This window comes from Sus scrofa, chromosome 4 (assembly GCF_054392235.1).
Source record: "Sus scrofa isolate SSC_HxYL_T2T_F1_AM1 chromosome 4, Sscrofa_HxYL_maternal_Yorkshire_Landrace_v2.0, whole genome shotgun sequence".
Classification (NCBI taxonomy): domain Eukaryota; kingdom Metazoa; phylum Chordata; class Mammalia; order Artiodactyla; family Suidae; genus Sus; species Sus scrofa.
The window spans coordinates 57641469-57648656 of record NC_139386.1 but is presented as its reverse complement, the minus strand read 5'-3'; the positions used below and the strand labels follow the sequence as shown (position 1 = coordinate 57648656).

The following is a 7188-nucleotide window of genomic DNA, read 5'->3' as shown; positions in this document are numbered from 1 at the left end:
TAAAAATTGTAATTTTGTTAGAATTGACATTTGAATTACAGGTGTTTGGGTCAGCTCCATCCATAACCATAGTGAGTCAAATTAGTTGCATTTCAAAACATATCTCCAGGTTTTTGTCTGGGTTCTCATGAAAACAGAGCCTGAGACGGTGGCAATGAATGCAGGTAGTGTATTTACAAAGTGGTCCCAGGCAGCAGGTGTAAGGTATAGGGAAGAAGAGGAGGACTGTGAAATGAATGTGGGAAGTGGAATGTACAAGGATGGAAGTGAACAGAAGCCTGTGCTGTAAAGTTAGTTACTGAAGAAATTGCTTGAACCCTGACCCTTGGAGATCTGTGGAAAAACCAGTGAACTGTATTCCCAAACTTTCTAGCCAGGGCACAGAAAAGATGTAGGATTTATCCGTTGACTCCAAGTCCCTATTGGTCAAATGTAAGCATTAACTTGGCCACAAATATGAGTCATGCACATGGAAGAGATGCACATTTTTCAGTACAGAACTGATTTCATTAGGTATCCTAGGCTGCATCATCAGAAAAGCCCAGAGCAAGAAGCAAGTATTATGTAGCATGGGAAGCACTGCTGCATTTTTTTTTTTTGGTCTATTACTCCTTTATTAGAAATTATAAATGAGAAATTATTTCACTGCCTGAAGACTAAGATACAACAGAAGTTTCCATAGGCTCAAGATTTTGAGACATTCTAGAAAGACTTTGCTATAAGGTATGTTCTTTCTTTGGCATGGCAGCATCATTCTTCTTTAAAAAGTTTACTGGACAGACATCGTTTCTGCCATCACCTATACAAACAATGTGTGTATACCTCACTCCCTGTTTATAAACTCCTGTTTACTTACAAATTCTACCAAAAGTGCATTTTTTCAATGATTTTTGGGAACATCTATTGCAAGAATGAGCCATTGTAATTTCCCACAAAGAGATGACTACTGCTCTCAAAATCTGCTGGATTTTTAAACATTTTATCAAACACATCATGAAAACTGATAGCTTCTAAAACCCAATCTATGAAGATTGCATTTCTTTTCTTTTCTTTTTTTCTTTTTTTTTTTTTTAAGGGCTGCACCCGCGGCATATGGAGTTTCCCAAGCTAGGGGTCTAATCAGAGCTGTAGCCACCGGCCTATGCCACAGCCACAGCAACGCCAGATCCAAGCCACGTCAGGTCACCGCAATGCTGGACCCTTAAGCCACTGAGTGAGGCCAGGGATCGAACCTACAACCTCATGGTTCCTAGTCGGGTTTGTTAACCACTGAGCCACAAGGGGAACTCCATGAAGACTGCATTTGAATCTGAAATAATGATGCAGTAAAATTTATCTTTGTTCTGTCTTATAAACTTTAAGAGTTCCACCATCCCCAGAGTGAAAGGCATTGCTATCACTGTTCTTTTCATTTCATCCTGTTTTACATTTCATATCCCAAACACTGATTGAAGCCCTTTGTGTGACTAGTTGTCACATAGTGAGGTAGCAGGGAGGAAAGAGGTGTTTTGAAGTGGTGTACCAGAAGTTTCTAATATATTAAACATTTTTTTTCCTCTGAAAAGTTGTTATCTCTTACTCCTTACCTATCTGATGAGAATGAGAATGTACTGCATATAGCATTTTCTCCCTTGGTTGGAAGATGAAAAGATATATGGAAATTTGTGGAAAAAATGAAATTTTTGAAGAAAATTGTCCAATATGGGCCGTTTTCTTTTATAAAATGATAACATCAAATTTATTGTGTGGCAAATTAAATTGACTTGTGAAACTTCATCAGTTTACCCCCATTTCTTACATGGCCATATTGTGATTTTAAAATCCAGAAGCAATTAACTATGTTTGATATAAAAGAAAAGATAATATTTAACTCAAGAAGAAAACAAATTTCCCTATTTTTAATACTATCGTTTTTTATACTTAATTATTATCCATCTAACTTTATACAATATTTTTAAAATTAGTTTTCAACTTTTTTTCAATTTAGTCATCTTAACAAATATTTACTGAATGAATGGTATTACATGTTTAGGCCTCCAAGAGATATATAGGTAAAATGTTAAGGCTTAAGATAGAGAAGATGCATTTTTAGACAGGATTTTTTTTTTCTTCTCATGTACAACTTTGTGACTTTGGAAATTAACTAGGCTTTGGGTAATTTAATTTTCTTACTTTAAATGAGAGATTCAATCAAATGGACTTAATGCTCTTTTAATTTATGTAGTTCAGTGACCGTTCTTGACATGGATCTTTAAATATGGCTGTCTATGCTCATTCCAGTATGAAACAAATGTAATGTTCTATAAGGCTTTTTCCTATGTCTTATATTGCATATAATTTTAGAACCATCTTTTGAAGCATAGGCAACTGAATCTTTACAGGAATAGAAGGGCTTGTGTTGCTATAACTTTTAGTAGCATACCCTTGCCTTTTCTAGCTAACAGTTTACTGTCCAAAAAATTCTGTTTGAATCTGAATCATAAATGTGTTCAAAGACTTTCATAGTTTTCCTTAAAAGGATATGTAAATGACACCGACTTTCTTCAGCTTATCGCTATAAATGTTGACCTTATAATAATGCTTTATAGGTTTTCACTTTACATTCAGCCAAAGGCAATTAAAACTGCTGGTTTATATCATTTATTTTGACCTGGAAATTTTTTTATCATTTAAAAAAAGCTCCATTTAAATTGTGGAAGTAAAACATTATATAGCTTCTTATTGCTTTCTGTCATTTTGAGGGACATAGTTTTATAAAATATTGAATTAAGTTCAGAAATAGCATTAGCAATTTAGTTTTTCCATGCCTATGTGACAGCTAGTAGTGAACTTATTTGTACTTAAAGATTGCTCTATGTATTGTCAGGCTTATTGGTTAGTTTTAATTGTTACCATTGCTTATAACTGAACTATTATAATGTCATTCCATTAGAAATTCAGTCCTCCCAAATGGTGGGTTTTTACATTTTTTCATTGTTTTTTCTTCCTTAAAACTGCATTTTTTAAAAAGATTAGGCAAGTATGACACTGACAAAGAAGAAACAAGCAAAGAGCATGCCAGAGGGATGATTAAACACACCATACTTTCCCAGTGTACAATGCTGTGATCACACAGAATTTTATGCATAACTTCCAAGGCTCAACAAAAGTATTGAGTGCTTTAGTACCAGTATCATCACTGTCATATTTTCTTTTGGCAGCTGTTAAGATTATTAGCCTTGTAATGATGGTTATTCTCTGGATGCTCCTTTTGGCTCAACATCTCGGCTTATCCTTCCAGTGAAAGCCAAGCCAGAGCAGTGACCTGGGAGCAGGCCAGGGTGGAGTTTTGTCTGGCTCTTTCATGGAAGGAATGCTTAGCAGTAACAGCTACGCTTTAAAATCATGGAAATAAGAACAATTTAAAAATCTGCAAACCTGATAATCACTCTTCTTGCTATTGCTTAATATTATACAAAAAGATACATTGGTATTTAACTAAAAATAAATAAAATAAGTTAAGTCAAATCCCAATTTTTCTATTGATTCTTTATTCTCATAGTTGGCTTGTTAGAAGCGGGAATAAGCATACTTGGCCTTTTGAGATCATTGAATCTTGAAGATCAAAATTTGAATGAGGTATTGCAATGTGAAATATATTTAAAGTACATATTTTATAAATATGTAAGGCTTTTTTGTTTCTGTTTTTTGCTTTTCTTAGGGCTACACCCACAACATATGGAGGTTCTCAGGCTAGGGGTCCAATTGGAACTACAGCTGCTGGCCTATGCCAGAGCTACAGCAACACTAGGTCTGAGCCGCATCTGCAAACTACACCACAGCTCACGGCAATGCCGGATCCTTAACCCACTGAGCAAGGCCAGGGATCGAACCCGCACCTCTTGGTTCCTAGTCGGATTCGTTTCCAGTGCACCGCAATGGGAACTCCAAGTCCATCCTAACATTACACATACATGCTTTTTTTTGGAGAAAGGAATTAGATTTTTCAAACTATAGACTAATTGCTTAAACTCAAAGAATAAGTTTAAAAAGTTTCGATGTCAACAGTTTGAAGTCTCAATAAAATTGCATATAAATAGAATATCTAAGATGAAATTCAGTGTGTTATTAATGTAAATTCAGTATGTGATTTATTTATTTATTTATTTATTTTTTTTTTTTTAAATTTTCCCACTGTACAGCAACGGGGTCAGGTTATCCTTACATGTAGTATGTGATTTATAAATTGAATTATACTTCACATATGTGAAATCAAGTATGCTATCATCCTATGTAAAGAAAATAACTTTGAAGATGAATTACCTGGAATCAAATATTTTAGACTATGATTCTTTTGTTTTTCTTCATTCACTTAAGTGGCTAATATTAAGTTTCCTTGAGAAAGTTCATTAATCAGAATACCAATGGGGCATACACTCATCTCCTTTATATTCTATGCAAAATTTTGGAAATGTTCTATGCTTCATAAATGTTTATTATAGGGACTGGTGAACAATATAACTGTTAACTCTGTATAAATGCCATTCTGAATCTTCATAGTTTATGTTCATATGTTTCTGTCGAAATTAAAACAATTTTTTTTAATGTTTTGTATTTAATGATGAAATACAAAACATTAACAAAAGTGGTTTAATTGATTGCCAAGGTTTTTTGTCATTGCTTATGTGGTTGTTTTTAAAGATATAACTTTATAAAAATATTTAACACCTTGATTTATGCATTCTATTGATTTTAATATTTTTCTTTCATTAATATCATGTAGAAGTGAGTTTATAAGTTTAATAAACTTGGGCTTTCCACAAAACTTATAAAACCTTGAGATTACTAACAATTATATAATACTATAGTGTAAAATATGTGTATTTATATGAATATATATGTGTATATATGTATATGATTTCTTTTTCTCAGACTTGAAATGTGACAATAATATGCATATTATTCATATGTATTATTAATATATACACATCTATCTGTATATGTATGTATATGTACATAGTCTCTCTCGGTATGTGTACATTGAAGAACTGGAGTGTTCATAAATTAGAAAAGAGGCTTTTTAAAAAAAAGATGAATAAAAGATTTTTGTCAAGATTTTAAAATATGAGAAAATTATCATAAGCTTGTAGGTTCTTAAAAATCTAGATATCTAACACATCAGGATCCTGAAATAGAATTCAATTGATTCTAACCAAGAAATATCCTAGCAATACCTAGATTCCATGGAAGATAAAAACAGATTGCCCTATTACAATATTCCTAAGAGAAATTGCTACTATGTGGTGAAATCACCAAGTTCTACTCTGATTGCCAACAGGCAAGTATGAGACAGTTCTATCCCAAATTACTAGTGTATAGTGATTTCAAAGTGTATTTTTTCCCCTCTTTGAAGTCTGATACCATTCATCCCTGATATTCTTCTCTGATTTATCACCTTGAGGAAATTGTACCCCAGACAGGTACTAAGCTATGCAGGCAAAGAAAAAAGAGTAAAGGACCAAGAAAAGTTTCTAATATGTAGTAATTACATCTTTTGGCTCATATTATTTCCATGTAAGTATTAGGATTTTACAACTGGAATACTAATGTAGAATGCTATTTGTTATGAAGAGTATGAAAACATAGCAATATTTATCAAATTTTGTTCTGCTCAGTCCAATGTAACTGCTAAACTTTTATTCAGTTATTGCAGAGAAAGATATACAGAAGAAAAAAATTGTGATCCTAAATAAAAATATAGGCAGGTAAATAATATCCTTGCATAAGCAAGACTCATACAGGCATTAATTGCTAAGAGTGTGTCATTGTGGGTTAGAAATATATATATATATATTTGTCTCCTAGTACTCTCTAAAATTTGACAGTAAGTAAATAGTTTTCAAATTTTGCCCTAGAGTTTTCATATGATCCTCACAGATTAAAGCCTTAATTATGCTTGATGTGGAGTGAAAGACAACTGGTCTCCAGCCTTGAAAGATAGATGATAGATAAAGATGATGATAGATAGATAGATAGATAGATGATAGATAGATAGATAATAGATAGATAGATGATAGATAGTTGGATGGATGGATAGGTAGATAGATAGACAGATAACAACTTTATTATTAGTCTTTGCTTAACAAAACGCTTCCAATGCTAAACATGCTTGAAGATGCTTTGTTTAAAGTCACAATGATATTTAGAGGTCAACCAATGCATCTTTTCAAGATGTAGCTGGTTATTGCTCAAAACAGTTTTATTCTGACTGATGTGATTGCATGCAATAATTTCGCCACACATGAACAAAACTGCCTACTATATAGTCAGAAATGATAGTGATGTGTTAAAATTATACCTTTTTGCACACTTTCTTCAAGAAAAGTGAGCATTAGAGTGTTAGAGACTGAATGTTTCTCTTTAATGCATGATGACCTTGTCAAGATATTGACAAAAAGGTGGCAGGTAAGTATATTGTGCATGGGTCAGCAAGCTTTGGTCTTGTCAAAAACATGATCCACTACTGTGCCTACCTTCATTTCTCAGCAGGAGACTCTCTGAAGTTCTAGTAAAAGAAAACGTGCCAAAAATGGAAAAATGAAGATAATCACCAAAGAAAAATATAAAGATAATTGATATAAGCTGTCTTACTGCTTAGTTACCTCATACTAAGTGTTGTAAACACTTAAATGCAGATATTAGCTAGAATTGATGCTGAATCACAGCAAGAGATTTGAACTTCCCCATCAATCATCAGAAATTTATCATGGTTGTTTCTATGCGACATTTTCCTTAGCATGAAATTGCTCAAAATCATCTTTTCACATGTTAAAAATAGTGTCAATACGTATGTGTTTTTGCATTATCCTCCTTTGCCAATGTTACATAGCTAATTCTGCATCTAGGAAATATAAACTTCTTGTATAGTTTATGAAATTAAATTCATTATTAACTTGGTTCATGATAAATAACTCTTACCCTAGCTATCTTGCAGAATTATTAGAACAAATGAGAACTGTATATGGGAAAACAATGAAGTTATGTCTGTATGTGCTGCCCAGATACCCCTTCAGTACAAAATTTTTTTTTCTGCTGCCAGAACTGTTGCTACCAAACAGCCCTCAGCCGTCAGCTTTGGAATTGATTTGGCTGAAGAGATTCCTCAGGTCCATTGTCCCACACCATTTGCAGGGTCGTGTGCATCAAATT

The 7188-nt window shown here is 33.2% G+C and overlaps 1 pseudogene; it reads right to left on the bottom strand.

Annotated features, from left to right (window-relative positions):
• Positions 1–605: 605 nt before the first annotated feature.
• LOC110260479 (pyridoxal phosphate phosphatase PHOSPHO2-like) overlaps positions 606–7188 on the bottom strand; it is a 109778-nt pseudogene continuing 103195 nt past the window's right edge.